Source organism: Hippopotamus amphibius, chromosome 6 (assembly GCF_030028045.1).
Source record: "Hippopotamus amphibius kiboko isolate mHipAmp2 chromosome 6, mHipAmp2.hap2, whole genome shotgun sequence".
Taxonomy (NCBI): domain Eukaryota; kingdom Metazoa; phylum Chordata; class Mammalia; order Artiodactyla; family Hippopotamidae; genus Hippopotamus; species Hippopotamus amphibius.
In genome coordinates this window covers 36,156,556-36,174,102 of record NC_080191.1, presented here as the reverse complement: position 1 = coordinate 36,174,102, position 17,547 = coordinate 36,156,556, and the positions used below count along the sequence as shown (strand labels likewise).

At 33.5% G+C, this 17,547-nt stretch overlaps 1 protein-coding gene across 1 annotated transcript in view; it reads right to left on the bottom strand.

Annotated features, from left to right (window-relative positions):
- LAMA2 (laminin subunit alpha 2) overlaps positions 1-17,547 on the bottom strand; it is a 604,135-nt gene that overhangs the window by 415,678 nt on the left and 170,910 nt on the right. The window lies entirely within an intron of this gene.

The window sequence follows — 17,547 nt, the reverse complement described above, 5'->3', positions numbered from 1 at the left end:
ACGAGTAAGGTCCTCCTCCCTCAGCTTATTAATGCATTTAGTACTCCATGCTTCATTAAGTTGCCATCAATGTTAGCTGCCGGTAAAACTCAGACAAGCATTTTCCTTCCCTTTAGCACTGCCCTTGACATCTATTCTCTCCTCACATACTTCTCTCTCATCTGAAACAATCTACGGTTTCAAAAGATTGGCCTGCCTCCTGTGAACAAGCCATTGGCACAGCATGGCTTTCACACCAGCTACTGGTAAAAGAGCAGGTAGGCTGAGTCCCCCATAGAACATGACAATCCTTTCAATGAAGCCATCGCAGAGCACAATATTGGTGTGAATCACAGACAATCAGAAATGTGACAATTTAAAACCTACCTTCTAAAAATTATTCACCCTGGAGAAATACCTGGCATTGCCTTTGTTTTTGTGCTTCTATAGTTACCAGGGTAAGAAGGATCTACGCCTTCTCCAATTTATGACATTGCAGACATGAATGAATCACTCTAGTTCAAAGCATTTGGGGAATAATAGCAAAGATTTGTAGTGATGAGAAGAGTTAGAAATATAATGTTAACAGTGGAGAATAACAAATCAAAGACAGATGAAACTTTCTGATCTTGGTTCATGAATTCTTTCAACAGATCAGAGTCACTTAACACTTGTTCAATTTTAGCTTTTACAAATGAAATAGCATCAGCTATTTTCATGCTTATATATTGCCCCACTTCCTTGTCCTTCACTAGGGACTTTCTTAAGAGTAGTCTGTACCCTCGTTGTTAATTACTTTAGCACCTCTTTTCTATTTAACCCTTGGCAGCCCATGCGCCACACACCACCCTATCTGAATCACTTTCAGAAGAGTTACCAGCAACCTGTTTGGAAAATTCATGGTTTTTGCCTCCATCCTCATCTTCTTTGAGACCTCTACATCTTTTGACTATACTTTCCCCCTGCCCCTACCCTGAAACTCTCTTTATCTTTGGAAAAATGATTTTTATTTATATTTAGGGATTTTTTTTAAAAAAAGAAAAACATGTCTTCCTAATATGGCTTTTTACCTAAAACAGAAAGTAAACAATAGGAGAGAAGGGAGTGAAGACAAAAGGAATATTCAGAAGTGAGCACTGTATGGGGTGCACCTGCTGTGGTCCTTTTCAATTTGAATTTTTTAACAATGATGTGTTCCAATATTCTGTGTCCTAATAATCTTTTCTTGGAGAAAGCAGCATTTTATTTAGTGCCTAGTTTTTGCCAGGCACTTCATCATGCAGAAGTTTTTTTCTGCTAACAAGAACCCTATGAGACAGGTAGGAAGTGATTAGAAATTGAAATGAGAAAGTTACCCTAATTCGTGTGGTAGGAAAAATAACGGCTTCTCAGAAAGTCTATATCTTAATCCTTGGAACCTTTGAATACTTTATCTTACATATCCAACAGGATTTTGCAGATATGATTTACTTAAAGATCTTGAGATGGATTGTATGAATGGGCCCAATACAATCACGAGGATCCTTAAAAATAGAGGAGGGAACCAAAAAAGGAGATCAGAGTGATGCAACATGAGAAAGATTCAACCCATTTCTGGCTTTGAAGATGGAGGAAGGGGCCACAAGCCAAGGAATATAGGCAATCTCCGGAAGTTGGAAAAATCAAGGAAATGAATTCCCCTCCACAACCTTCCGAAGGGAATGCAACCTTGCCCACACCTGGATTTAGGCCAGTGAGGCTCATGTAGGACTTCTAACCTATTAAAATGTAAGATATTTGTAGAGACATGGATGGACCTAGAGACTGTCATACAGAGTGAAGTGAGCCAGAAAGAGAGAAACAAATATCATATGTTAACACACATATGCGGAATATAGAAAAATTGTACAAATCAATTGGTTTTCGAGGCAGAAATAGAGACACAGATGTAGAGAACAAATATATGGACACTAAAGTGGGGAAAGTGAGGCGAGTTGGGGTGGGATGAATTGGGAGGTTGGGATTGTGATATATATATTACTAATGAGAAAAAAATATCAAATTGTACACTTTAAATATATGCAGTTTACTGTATGTCAATTGTATCTCTATAAAACTTCTTAAAGAAGTGGAAAAAAGTGTAAGATAATACATTTGTGCTATGGCAGCAATGGAAAACCAGTACACTAGGTAACTTGTTCCACTGCACATGCCTAGTCAATTATGGAGCAAGTTTATAGATCCAGTTTTATCTAATTCTTCTTTTTGCATAATAATACCTTCCATGTCTATGACTATTTCAACTAACTACTTTATACAGATTTTCCCCATATCTCTATTTCCAACCTAATCACATTCTCATATCCCATTTTATATTTCAGACTAACAACTGAACATCCCTATGACAATTTAATTTTGCTTTGGAAAAAATTAATTTTGCCCTCATTTTACCAACAAAACTAAGTTATAAGTTGCTAGCAGTAGAAACTAGAATAATTTATGAATGTCTTTTAAAGGCTTACACACAATAGATTCTTAAATATTTTTTAATTCAATGGAATAAGTGAACAAAAATGGAATGCCACCTCTGAAATAGTTTAAGGAGCCTCAGGAGTGATTTCTACAAGCACCTAAAGGGTGAACCTACCCAGCCACCGTTCAACATTAATAAGTACAGATGACACATCCCTCATCATTCCCAATTTCCTTGGGAATCTCTACCAAGATAACAAGCAAATATATCTAAATCACATATTCTCCCTCTGGAATGAAAATCTGTAAATGAGAGAATTCTGTCAAGGTTTGTCAAGCTGGCCTTTACCCCAAATTTTAAAGAGGTGACTTCACTTGCCAGTGAAGTGTGAAGAGTGTAAATGAAATGAAAAATGAGAAAACTGCAGAGCCTCGTATCATTCTGGCTAAGATTTCAAAATAAGGATAGGAGATGGCACTCGTATAACTGTATAGACATTTTCTAAAGACTGAGTGCCAACAGTTATGACAAATATGTCTGAAAGGGTTCCATTTCAGGAGGACACAGGATAAAGTTCTTAGAAAAACCACCCTGCAAATTCTTTGCTCTTTGTATTCTGCCTAGATTTCTCCTGATTTTTTATGAGTTAGAAATGCACCAAATCATCATAGAACTTTGGTGATGTCAAGTCAAAAATGATTTATGAAGTGCTGAGCTGGATTTCTGAAGCTCGAAAAGGATCCACGGCACAAGATAACACTTAGGGAATTTTACTGTCTTCTCTTTACTGCCTTCACAAACATGTTTTACTCTGTCAGCAAGTTTGACTGCTTACGGATTTTCCAAACCTCTCCATTCAGGACTAATTAATTGGTTGCACCAAAGTAAAAAGTTTTTTTTTCTTTTTTCTAAACCCTCACCCCTAGAGGAAAATGAAGGCTAATCAAATTAGGACTCAGTACATGAGGTGGGGAAAAAGCTTAAAAAGTGACATAGAACAATTTTCTGACACTGAAATTCGTCTAATTAAGCAGGTTATGAATGTCACAAAAAGTCATGGTTATAGTTGTCCTGAAAAAGAGCAAATGATTTTGGACATTTTCTGTAGTACTACATGTCCTGCTGTGAACATTCTATCAGCCCCGAACATGATTAATTTATATAAAAGCCTTCACTAGAAATACACTACACACATTTCCATTTAAAGTACGACAAAATGTCATTGTACTCTGATTCTGAAATTGCTATCCAATAGAATATTTAATCACAATGTCTAGAAACAAATTGTAAAGACAAACATATCTTTGGGAAACAGAAGTAGTATTTCATCAATGTGGAATCAAGCTCTACCTCATTTATGATACCCAAGGCATAAAACAGAATCCGTAGGTCTTGAACAGTTTGATTGACTACAATTACTCAACATCAAATGATAAAGCTGCAAAATCATCAAGAGTAAAATCTGACACTATAAATTGAATCTGTCTAAATAGCAGAGAATGGGTGACAGCAGAACATCCATACAATTCTACCATAAGCATATATGGAGGGATAGCTGTGAATAGAAACACTATAAACAACACCTTAATGAAGTGCTTCATTACTACGCCAAGATTCTGTTTAACCTAAACATACTGTGGATTGTTGCAAAATAACTGCAGCTATTAGCAAAGCATTATAAGAGGTATGAATGCTTAACTTTTTCTTATTCTAAGCTTCATGTCTGCAGTGAATATAAATATGGTATTACAAATAGTGACCATGAACAGCAGGTAGTAAATACAGTCACTTATTGAAAGCAGACTTTACCACATTTTGTGTGAAGGAAACCCTTTTCCATTGTTTGCCTGTTCAGCATAATACACTATCAAGTATCATCACAGAGAGAAGTGAAGAATAGCCGCATGACTATTAATATTTTTTAGTCCAATCCTTTTTGTGTCTAGGTCACTTTAAAATTATAGTACAAACCAAAAGAAGGTCATGATTTAAATTGTAGATATTCTTGACATGAACAACATTTTAGACATACATTAAATGCTTAAAGAACATAACATACTGGAATAACTTCAGATCAATTTTTGCAGACTAAACATAAATAAAATTATTTAAATATGAACAGAATACATTTAAATGTCTACATTCTCGATAATCTATTTATGGAAGTTCAAAAAAATATATTCAAATGGGAATTGGGATGACTCCTTAATTAAGAAGGTTGGGAAAGACAGTTATAGTTGCAGTCAGATTCACTTGAGCTAGTGTTACTCTCACCTTTTTGTTCCAAGATTCCTATTATGGATTCTAAAATTCTGTACTTCCATACATATTTTAAAGGCTCACATAGTAATATATTAACTAGTTCATTGATTCATTTATTCCACAAATATTATTGAGCAACATATTATTTATTGTTCCAGCACTTAACCTAAGTGTTGAAATACAGCAGTGAGGATGATAAAATTGCTCTCTCACGGGGATTATATTCTAGAAAAACAGACAACACACCAGTAGTCTGCTGGAGCCAGCCAGCTTGCACTGACTTTGAAAAGCCAATTTTGCCAACGATGTGGAGAAAAGGGAACACTTGTACTCTGTTGGTGGAAATGTAAATTGGTGCAGCCACTAAGAAAAATAATACGGAGGTTCCTTAAAAATTAAAAATAGAGCTAGCATATTATATAGCAATTCCACTCTGGATATATATCTGAAGGAACTGAAAATAGGATATCGAAGAGATATACGCACTCCCATGTTTATTGCACAATTATTCACAATAGTCAAGATAAGAAAACAACCTAAGTGCCTGTCAGTGGATAAATGCATAAAGAGGAGGTGGTATGCATATGTGTGTGTGTGTGTGTGTGTGTGTGTGTGTGTGTGTATATATATATATATGGAATATTAATTCATCATGAGAAAGGACATCCTGCCATTTGCAACAATATGGATGACCTTGAGCACATATATTACGCTAAGTTAGAAAAGTCATACAGAGAAAGACAAGTACAGTGCGATGTGACATATGTAGAATCTAAAAAAGCCAAACTGTTAAAAATAGAGAGTAAAATGGTGGTTACTAGGGGATGGGGATTAAGGGAATAGGACAGATGTGGTTTAAGGGTATAAACTTGCAACGTGTGGCAAATAAGTCCTAGAGATCTAAAGCACAGTATAGTGAATGTAGACAATATAGTATTATAATCATCAAGATTGCAAAGAGACTGGAACTAATTATTGCAACCATTAAAAATAAATGATAGTTGTATAATATGATAGACATGTTAATTATTGCTATGATAGTAATCACATTACAATATATAAATGTATCAAATTAACATGTACAGATCAAATTTACACAATGTTGTATATCAAATATATTTTCAATTTTTTAAAAAGCCAATTGTATTTCTCTCTTTCCAATTCCTTGTTCAGTGACATCATGTTGGTAGCTTGAAATTGGTCATGATGTGAATATTTACACCATGGAAACTGGCTTACCACTACAAATCAGGGCTTTTTTACCCCCAGAGAATCAACTGTTAAACATGTGCCAGGATTCCACTGCAACAGACAAGATAAATGAATAAATAATACAATTTTAGGTAGGGGTTTCTATAATACATGGTGATCTTGGAAGAATTTTTATTTGAGCAGAGACTTCGGTGACATGACAGATGAAGCCATGTCAAGATCTGGGGAAAGAACATTTAAGGCAAAAGAAATAGCACATGTAAAGAGCCTGATGCAGGAATGAACTTCACTTCATTCATATCAAGAAGGCCAATGTGGCTAGAATAAAACAGCAGTAACAGATGGTAGTCAGCTATGATGCTGGACAAGGGCTTCGTCTTGCAGGTGCTACAGGATGTGGCAAGAAGTATGGATTTTAGTTTCTCTATGTTAGGAAATCATTGTAGAATTTTGAGCAATGAAGTGATAAGATCCAACATATATTTTTAAAAGATTACTGTGACTGCTGTTTGGTAAGTAGGTTATGAATAGGGGATGGGAAATCAGAAAGACTAGACAGGGAACTATTCTAGTAGTCTACGTGAGAGATGCTGGTGGTTTAGATTAGGGTACTGCACTACTAAGTGCAGGTAAGAAGTGGCCAAATTCAGGATGTATTTTGTAGGTCGAGTTTTCAGAACTTGGATAAGGAGTATGAAGGGAAAAGAATAATCAAATATAATTCCCAAGGTTTTTGTTTGTGTTTATTTATTTGCCTGAAAAACTGAATTGAGTGGTACTATTACTGAGAAGGTACATGTGTGGATAAAGTAAATCATCAACACCTCTGTTTTGAACTATAAAATATGTGATGCTTCACTAGACGTTCAAGTGGTGTTGCTGGTTGAGAGACAGAGGCAGTGTAGTGTTAAATGGGCTCTTGGCACTTGGGAAAGCTTCATAACCTTTCAGGGCCTCATATTTTTCCATCTGGACAATGGAAATAATAATATAAACTTTCATCATAAAGTTGTGAGGATTATAAAACATAATACACATGAAATGCTACGGCACTGTCCGGCCCATATTATACACTCATTAAATATTAGTTAGCAATACTTTCATCCATTTCCTAGCTGACACACAGGATCTAAGTTGTTTTACTTTTTAGATAACCTTGAAAGGGAAAGAATCTTGCATATTGATTTGGCAAAAAATCTAGATATATTTTAAAATTGTAACTGAGAGAGACAAAGACACAGAGACAGAGAGAAAGTAGGTTAGTCAATAAACATCTTCTAAGCGGGAGCAAAGTCTGCCTTAGCCCTCACTCCTCTCTATCCTTATAATTCACATGCCAATAGGCATTTGGCTGTTTTTTGGTTGTTTTTGTTGTGTCTTGGTTTGGTTTTACTATCGGAATGAGTAGAAAATGAAGAAAAGGGATCATAAATAATGCAATGGTAGAATACATTTTTAAACTAATTTTATTATTGCGGTTTATTACTTGTTTTGAAAGGTCATATTATATGCTCCAATGATATTGCAGTCGCCATAAAGTCTACGGTTTTCCTCAGATCAAGCTAGGTGTTCTGTCTCACTTACATCATCCTTGAATTTCAGGGAGTCCACAACTTCTAGGAGGTCTGGAAGCAGGAACATAGTCTATGAGACCATATATTTGCAATTCAATTTTTAAATAAATAAATTTCAAAGACTATGCAATTACATGAGGAAGATGTTCATAATATAATATCCAGTTGACAAAACACAGTTGAAAAGAAGATAAAACTTTATCTACAGTATGCTACCAATTTAAAATGCAGATGTATTTGTGTGTGCACATATGCACTGGTATGTGTGTATATGTGTATGTGTGTGTAAAAGAGAACTAAAAGAAAATAAAACAACTGTTACTGCTATTAGCTTTTTATAATTGAATAAATCAGAATATATATCAGTAAGTTAGTTCATGAGAAAAAAAATCTGTAAATATAGCTATGCTTGATATGAAACCTGGGTAAAAAAGATGTATAAGGGAGAAACAAGCAATAGGGAAGTACCTACGAAAAAGAAAATGTTTTAAGAATAAAATTTTAAAGGGCTCATTTTAAGCCATACTGGATTGGGAGATTGGGATTGACATATACACACTACTATGTATAAAATAGATAACTAATAAGAACTTACTATATAGCCCAGGGAACTCTACACACTACTCTATAATGGCCTATGTGGGAAAAGAATCTAAGAAAAGAGTGGATACATGTATATGTATAACTGATTCACTTTGCTGTACATCTGAAACTAACACAACATTGTAAATCAACTATATTCCAACAAAAATTTTTTAAAAACCATACTGGAAATAATAAAATGAAATGATTTTAAAGAGATAAAGGAATAGATGTTTGATGAATTGTACCTTTACACTGGCATGCAGTTCACAAATTAATTTGGAGTTCAAAGTTTTAGTAAAAATCAAAAGAATTAAAGATAGTCAATACAGTCAGTATTAAGATAGGGAATAAACATTATTCCTAGTAAATTGACAATATAGCCTAATTTAGAAAGGACTGTATATGAGTCCTATTTTTTACAATTCACAGTATCATCTTCTTTAAGTGTGTTCCCAAAACAGAATGCCCAGATTACACAATCAATAGATACAAGTGTTTCTTGTTGAAACTGAACTCTTTTGGAAATTTGAAAGTAGGCATCTACTAGAGGTCACATTATATCCTAACTTCACTGGGCGTTTAAAAGACTTAGATTACTGAAAAATTGTGTCTAAAAGGTTGGATTCGCAATTTATGTTACTCCTGAGCAAGGAACAATTTATATAATCTTATTACAAAGGAGTGATGTAATATAATTAGAAAGTAATGTCATAGTAACACAAAGAAGAAAGCTCAGAGACAGGAAAATTCAGCAAAGCTATCCATTTATTTAATACTTTTTATTGGGTACCTATTATATGTTAGTCACCAGTATCCACAGATGCTAGGAAAGTAATGAAAATTTATAAAGGAATTACCAAGAACTCTTACATATTTCTACACTTAAATAGTATCATGTGAAATTATGGCTTTTAATCCAATCACCCAGTATAAGTTTTATTTCAAGTATAAAGTATTATTTTGTCAAAGGTATCACCATGTGTTTAGAAATATTTTGATTGCAATATATGACTTCTGAAAATCCCAGCTATTTGACATACAGATTCAACAAGTTTATAATAAATCGTTGTTTCCTAGCAAGTTGTTTTAGCACCTTAACCTTCATTTTCTACACTTGACAATGATATAACAAAGCATGTAATTTTTGTGTTAAAAATTATACTTATTTTCTGTAACTTTTTTCGTAAAATTTAGAGTATGGAATTTAATGTCTATAAGTGCTAATAATTTTGAAAGAAATGTTGATATGCAAATATTCAGGCAGACTTTCATTGTGATTACTGGAGAGAAGTTCAAAAACCCTTCCTTAGGAAAATCAATGAATAACACTAAAAATGAAGAACTAAGGATTTAAACGTCTGGAAATAATTTTAACCAAATTGGATCAATTATAATCTTTCTCAAATCTTCTAGCACAGTTTAGTCTATTGCAATTGTAACTGCCCAAATAATCTTCTTACAGAGGCCCACAAATTCTGCATGATTCCTTAAAACAAACATACTTACATTAAACAATGAATAGCATTTAATAATGCAATAACTGTCTTCAAAACATTTTGAAAAGACCAAGAACACAGACTTGCACTGAAATAGCCAACTCAATATCTGAAGTTTATCTATACATATATGTTACAGGTTAGTATTATTCTTGCTAAATCTTAAATTTGAGGTAGAGTTTTAAATTTTAATACTCATATTAATCTATTCTTGATTTGAGTGAGATTACCACAATTATTGGCATGTACACATGCCATTATACATGCAAATGTATATGGTATTCAGAGAAGTCCTACACTCTTAATTACTCTAAGATTCAGGTAAGGAATTACATTGCATGAGTGTCTATTGGGAGTAGAGGGGGCAGGCTCTGAAATCAGAGAGAACTGGGTTTGGACTCTGGCTCTATTGCTTGCCAGTTGTGAAATTTTGATCAAGTTACTAAATCTCTCATCTTTCTTACAGAGCTGAGAAAACTCCATAAGGTGATTCATGTAAAACATTTTGCTCCGTGTCTGGGACAACACAGGTTTGCAAAAAGTGCCCGTAATAACCCCTAGAGATAAAAGTACCTCTGCTGTATTTAACACAAGTACTCTACATATTATATTTATATTATCAAATAATTTATATTATAAAGAACATAATTTACACAAATAAATTATGATAAACAAAACAGTTGACTTCCTGATTCAGAGTTACCACAGGTGTCTTGCTGATGACACATTTCAGTAAGCTGAGCAAAATTGTCCAGGATTTAATCTCCTTTCATATAATTCTTTTATCTCTCATGTTTCAAGATTCTCAAATTTTACATGGGCACTCTTTACTGCTATTCTTTCCAACAGCATATGGTCTAAAAGTTATTACATATCTCTCTGAATGATTTATCCTAAGTTATCTCAAGAAAGATTAAAAACTGTGAAAGAAAATCTGAACCATTACCACTTCACACCCATTAGGATGGCAACTATCAAAAAATGCAGAAAATAACAAGGGTTGGCAAGGGTATGCAAAATGGGAAATTTCATGCACTGTTGGTGGGAATGTAACATGGTGTAGCTGCTATGGAAAACTATGATGGCTCCTAAAAATGTTAAAAATAGAATTAGTATATAATCTAGCAATTCCACTTCTGGGTATACACCCAAAAAGAAACCAAAGCAGGAATTCAAAAAGATTTTGGTACATCTAACATTATTAGCAATAGCCAAAAGATGGAAGCAATCAAAGTTTCCATGGATGGAAGAATGGACAAACAAAATGTGGTCTATCTATACAATGGAATATTATCCAGCCTTAAAAAGGATAGAAATTCTGACATGCTATAACATGGATGGACCTTGAGGATATTATGCTATGTGAAATAAGCCAGTCCAAAAAGACAAATGTTGTGTAATTTCTACCTATATGATGTACCTAGAGTAGTCAAATTCATAGAGACATAAAATAGAACAGTGGTTGCCAGGGCCTGGGAGGAGGTGGGTATGGGGAGTTCCTATTTAATGGGTACCTAGCTTCCCAAGTATATTCTAAAAGCAGAGGAAAATATCTTTTTACTTTCTTACTCCGTTTCTCAATTTTTCTATTTGTTTTATAAACATTGCCATACTCCCAGAATCATGAATTAAAGACATTATTCTCAACACTGATGGATGGAAAAGCTTATCATTTGCAATGAATGACTTGAGGGAGGTGGCAGTGAAGAAGAGGATGAAGCAAAGATGGACACTGTATGTCAATATTATTACCAAGAAGATGACATATCCCAGCCCACTACTGCAAGAGTTTATCACAGAAATAGTAACCACTATGATGGCAGACTGCTAAATTAAGGATTTACTCTGCATTTGGAAGATTATTCATCTGTGCCTCCCAACCTGGCTTGTTAAATTAATGTAATTATAATGACCCAATGCAGAAAAGCAACTGCTCATTAGGGTTTGGGGCTGATTTCCTCGGTTATACTACATTATGATGCTGATTTTTCTTTTATTTGAGTTCATTGTTTCAGCTAATTTGAGATTAATCTACCAAGACCTTCAACAGCAAACTTGGCTGAAATACCACATTAAAATATTTGTAAAAACAAACAAAACTGAAGTATTTTGACAGGAAACATATTACTTTTAATATTTAGACACAACCTGACTAATAAGTGAAGGATGCTCTAATCTACTTTTTTCTGTACCGTTTTATTAGCTATCACCTTAATTTGCACATTACACAATCAACACGTGTGTTTAAATAAACTGAACACTGATGGGTGTTGCTGTGGTGAAAGCTTCCAAATTAAATCTTAGTGTTTGGAGCCATTCATCTTTTTTTAAAGTTTCTCTATTAAAAAAAATATTGTCACTTCCTGAAATTTAATATGGTGCTTTTTTTTCTATAGTCTGATATTTCTAATACCTGAGTGGTTTAACCCGTCCCTCGTAGCAGCTACATTGCTACAGTTGATCATTCTCTCTTTCTTGATATATTTTATCTTGGCTTCTCTGATTTCACCTTTCTCTCCTCCCTACTCCACTCACCACTAAATTTGATATGACTAGGATTCAATTTCAGGACCTCCTTTTAACTCTATACTTTCTTTCTAGTTGATCTTAAACAGGGCCTTAGTGTTAAATACAGAGTTCAAATGTCCAATTGTGTCTTTAATGTTTCCACTTGGATGGTTGATATGCTTTTCAAACATAACACGTTAAAACAGAACCCTTATTTACCACCTAGCATCCCCATCTTGTTCCTCCTTGAGTCTATAACTGTCTCAGCAAAATAAATTTCTTCAGGCCAAAATCCTAGGTGTTAACATCTTTGCCTCACTTTCTTTCTCCACTCCATCATCAGATCTAGTCACATCATCCTCCACAGTAAGTCCTAATCTACCACTTCTGTCCATCCGCGCACCTACCACCATAGTCCAAGTCACCACAATGTCTTGGGCTATAGTATTTCAATGGTTTCCTAACTGCCACCTAGTTTTCATTCTTGTTTCACTACAATCATTCTCCATTTAGCAGGCATAATAATATTTCTAACAAAATAAATGAAATCATTTTACTCCTTTCTTAAATCCCACTGTAGGCGTCTCATTACACTCAGAATTAAATCTAGCCCTTTACTGTGATGGACGACTCCCTAGTACTCAAGTGCACCTGGGTACCGCCCAGACATCATCTCATAAAACCTTTGCTCTTCATCACGATGTTCCAGCCACACTGACCAAGTTTATTCTGGCCTGGTATAACCTTTACTTGGTGCTTTTCATGATTGGCACTTTCTGTTATTCAATTCTCAGCTCAAATATCACTTTCTTAAAAATACATAGATAGATCATACAAATAAAGTAGCCCCTTTTATTACTTTCTATCATATTATCCTATTTTTTTTCCACGACATTTTCACTATTTTAAATTATGTATTTAATTTTCCATGTCCCTTCTTGCTCCCTAGCAACCCTCTCCACCCATGCAATTAGAATGTAAAATCTTGGAAAACAAGGACTTTTGTCTCCTTCATGGCCAGACTTTCAGGCTTAGAACAGTGCCCATCAAGTAGCAGTTACTCAATAAATATTTTTCAAGTGTATTATTGTTAAATGACTTTATGTACTATTCCAGGCAGATACCATAGGGGGCATGGTGCTTCCTCCTTAGGATTGCACTCCTACTCTGATTAGGACTGCTTTAGATGACAATTTCATGCAGCTCAGATTTTTCAGGATGATCCCAATTTTAAATATGCTTTCTTCATAAAGCAAGATGTTCCATCAAAATATTCCGATAATTAGTATATTTTAATATTGAAGCAATAATTGAAACTATTCCTTAAATTCGCCAAAAAATAGCCTCAACATTCTTATCAGATAATATTCTCTGATTTTTTAACTATAAACAAAACAAATACATATTTTCTCAAATAGAAGAACTATAAAAGCTGAATAACATACTAAAAACAGTTGTTTGAAGGCATCAGAGAGCAAGCAAAGCAGCCAAACTTGTTTAAAGAGATACAAATCAAGATGAGCCGACCATTTTCCTCTCAGGTATTCATATAGAAAGCTACATCCTAGAGCTTCCATCAATCTCACAGGATGAGAAGATAAACACTGAAGTTCATGGCTATGAAGTCAGTTAGGATGTGAAGGGCCATGAGCCATAGAGAAATGAACCTTACATTCTGCTCAGCTTTTGTCTTCAAGAGATTTGCCAAATTAAGTGGTGAAGGAACTAGAAGATAAACACCATGCAAAAATTAACTCATAAGAGGTGAAAAGCTAAGCAGATCTTTGGAAAGTCTCACTGAGCTGAGAAGACAAAATTTAAAGTTCAGAGTCTACCAAGAAGGAAAGAAATGGCTTTCAATTATGAACACTTAAGGTCTACCTCTAGAAATCAGGGCAAACCAGAAATAGCCATCAGAATCCCTGATCAAGCCACAAAAATCTAAATAGTTGACTGAATCAATGCAATCTGGTCCTACTCTAACTTTTGCCAAAATGAAAATAAATTCATTTAAGAGAATTTTTACAAATTTTCAGACACAATGTGTATTATTTAATTAAAAAAAAACTACCAAACTTTCCATGAATCAGTAAACCAAGAAGTGGGAGAAAGAAAATAGAAATAGACTCACAGATGTTTCAAATGTTAGTTATCAGACATATAATTAAAAATAACTGTGATTAATGTGTTCCAGATGACTAAATGAAGAAGTAGTCTGGAATCTATTTTAAAAAGTATCAAATGGAAATTCTAGAACTGAAAAACAGAATTACTGAAAAATTAAGAGTTCAGTAAATGTATTTAATAGATTAGATAAAAGAAAGCATTAATATACTGAAAAATAGGTCACCAGAAAATGTATAGACTAAAGGAGCCTTGAGAGAGAGAGAGAGAGAAAAAAGAAGAAAATAAAGAAAAGCATAAAATACATAATGAACATAATGAAAAAGCTAACATACATGTAACTAGGGTCCCGGAAATAGAAGACAGAAAGTGGACAGGAACGACATTTGAGAAAACAGTGGCTAGGATTTTCCAAAACCAGTGACATTACATCGATCCATAGAATCCAGGAGCTTTTGAATCCCAACCAGTATTTATACAAGTAAAATCACTCCTGGACACATTATAGTAAATCTCTGAACACCAAAGACAAAAAAATAAAATCTTCAGAGGCAAAAAAAGACACCTTGCTATCAAAGGAGAAGCAATAAGACTTTCACTGACTTCACCACACAAATTATGAAAGCCAGGAAATAATGATACAAAATTGTTAGTGTTGAAAAAAAACTTCCAAATTAGAATTTTATTCCTAATGAAATATATAAATCAAAAAATAAAGGAAAAATAAAACACTTGCAGGAAAAAAACTGAGAGAATTTGTCACCAGAAAACTGTTATTAAAAGAAAAAAGTCAGAAGGGAAATGACCTTACATGGAAGTATACTAACAAAAGAATAAACAAAGAGCAACAGAGAAAGGTAAACATGTGTTTAAAATTAAATGAACATGGCCTGTTTATGATGGTAATAATTACCTTTTATGGAGCTTTATGTAAATTAAATGAAAACGTCCTGTTTATGATGGTAATAGTTACTTCTTATGGAGCTTAATATATACACATAGAATTAAACACACCAGAACCATAGGTCAAAGTCTGACTAGAGTACCGGACAGCAGGGGGGTAGGTGGTGAGTATAGAGTTAAAATGTTTAAAGTCTTTTGCCTTGTCTGTGAAGTGATGGAAGTACCAATTTATAACAAGTTCTGAAATCAAAAATACATGCTATAATACTTATGGTAATTAATACAAGTAATAAAAGACTGCACAAAACACATGTTAATGAAAGGAGAAATAGAACAAGTAAATGGGGAAAAATCTTTAATATCCAAAAGAACTAAAGTCAGAGGAAAAAATATAACAAAGAGTAAGACAAATAGAAAACAAATGGGAATATGGCACTTTGAACCCAAATATTAATAGTAATACTAAATGCAAATAATTAAATATGCACTTTAAAGACAATAATCAGCAGACTAGCTAAACAATTCACCTGCATACTGCTCACAACAGATACTCCTTAAATACAAAGAACCCAAAATAAACAGAAAAGGCTATATTATATATACAGTAACAAAAAGGAAACTAGTGAAGCTACAAAAGTAAATCTTAAAGATAGAATTACTGCTAGCAATAGTAGTATTAAAAATAAGGGTTAATACAGCTCAAATCCTAAATTTGTATGCCCATAATAAAATAGCTTCAATATACATAAACAAAGACTTACTCATTGATATATTTATAAAACTGCAGCCAATTACTACAGAATCCACATTCTTTCTAAGTGCACAATTGTCACTCACCAAATGTTAAATAAAAATGTCTCAAAAAATTGAATTTCAAAGAATTGAAAATATAATGAACACAGTGAAATTAAGTGAGAAAAAATAACAAAAGCAAAAATGTGAGAAAAACACTCAATAGTTTGGGAATGGAGTACTTCACTTCCAAATAACTCATATATTATGGGAAATTATAACAGAAATTTGAAAATACTTTTAAATAAATATTAAGAAATGCAACATTTCAAATTTATAATATGCAGGTAAAGCCATGTGTAAAGGCAAATATGTACCCTCAAATAAATATATTTGGAGAAAATAAAGGCTGAAATGTTGATAATTTAAGTACCATTCAAGAAGATAGGAAAAAAGTAAACTAAAATCCTCCCCTCAAAAAAGTTAGAAAGTAAAAAACAAGACACAAACTCAGAATTCAGTGCAATGTAGTAATCTAATAATAGAGAAAACCAACCAAGCCAAATATTGACTATTCAAAAAGTAATAAAATTATAAAAAACCTATTAAAGCTTAAAATAAAAAGGCTGCACAAACAATATTTGGAATTAAAAAAAAGAGGCATCACCATAGATCATTCATATATTAAAAAAGTAAATAATGGTATATCATTAACAACTTCATACCAGTATATTTGAAAATGTAGAGGAAATGGAGGAATTTCTTGAAAAGTCCAACTCAACCAGACAAAATAAGAAATAAAACTCTGAAGGGTCCCACATTTATCATAGATGTTGATCTATAACTAAAACCCTACCCACAGAGAAAATGCCGGAGGTCAAAGGATTTCACTGTTGAACAGAAGTTAGAATACTGATTATCTTTACAGCGAAAGGGGAGAGAATGGCTAGGAGAGGGCATCAGGGTAGTTTCTGGATTGCTGGTTATCTTGATTTGGGTAGTGGTTACTTAGGTAGGTTCACTTTGTGAAAATTCATCAAGCTTTTCACTTCTGATTTATCAACTTTTTCATATACATGCTTCACTTCAATAAAAATATTAGATATACACATAAACATGAAAAATAAATGTTTTTTTTAAAATATAAACATTGTCAGTCTAGTTAAAACATCAAAATTCAACTAAATGCTGTCTATGAGAAACATATCTAAAATGGAAGGTGGCAGAAAAGTTGAAATCAGTAAAAAGAAAAAACAAACATGCAAATGATAACAAAATAAAGGTGATGTGAAAACAAATAATAATACCAGAAAAAGCTTTTAAGTAAAGAACATACTAGTAATGAATGAGGATACTTCTTAATGATTAAAATTCAAGTAATCAGGAAGATACAGTAATAAGACCAAAGCATCACAGAAGATGTTATAAAAGAGTTTCAATGCCCAAGTGATCCTTTTTGGGCTTATTCTATATAAATATTAATTTTCATAAAATACTGAATATATATTGAATCAATAATTTTTTTAAGTTATATGCCAAGTGAAACTTATAAGTAACCTTCAAATATCCTAGTAATTGAGCTGTTTTTGAACTGTTGAGCCAGCTTTTGTTGTGCTTTTTACGTCACTCTCATTACAACTCTAGCCCATTTGCGCCCTCCTCATCTTTATTATCAGTGTAGAAGGCCGGGAACTATTACTTACTGAGTATCAACTACTGT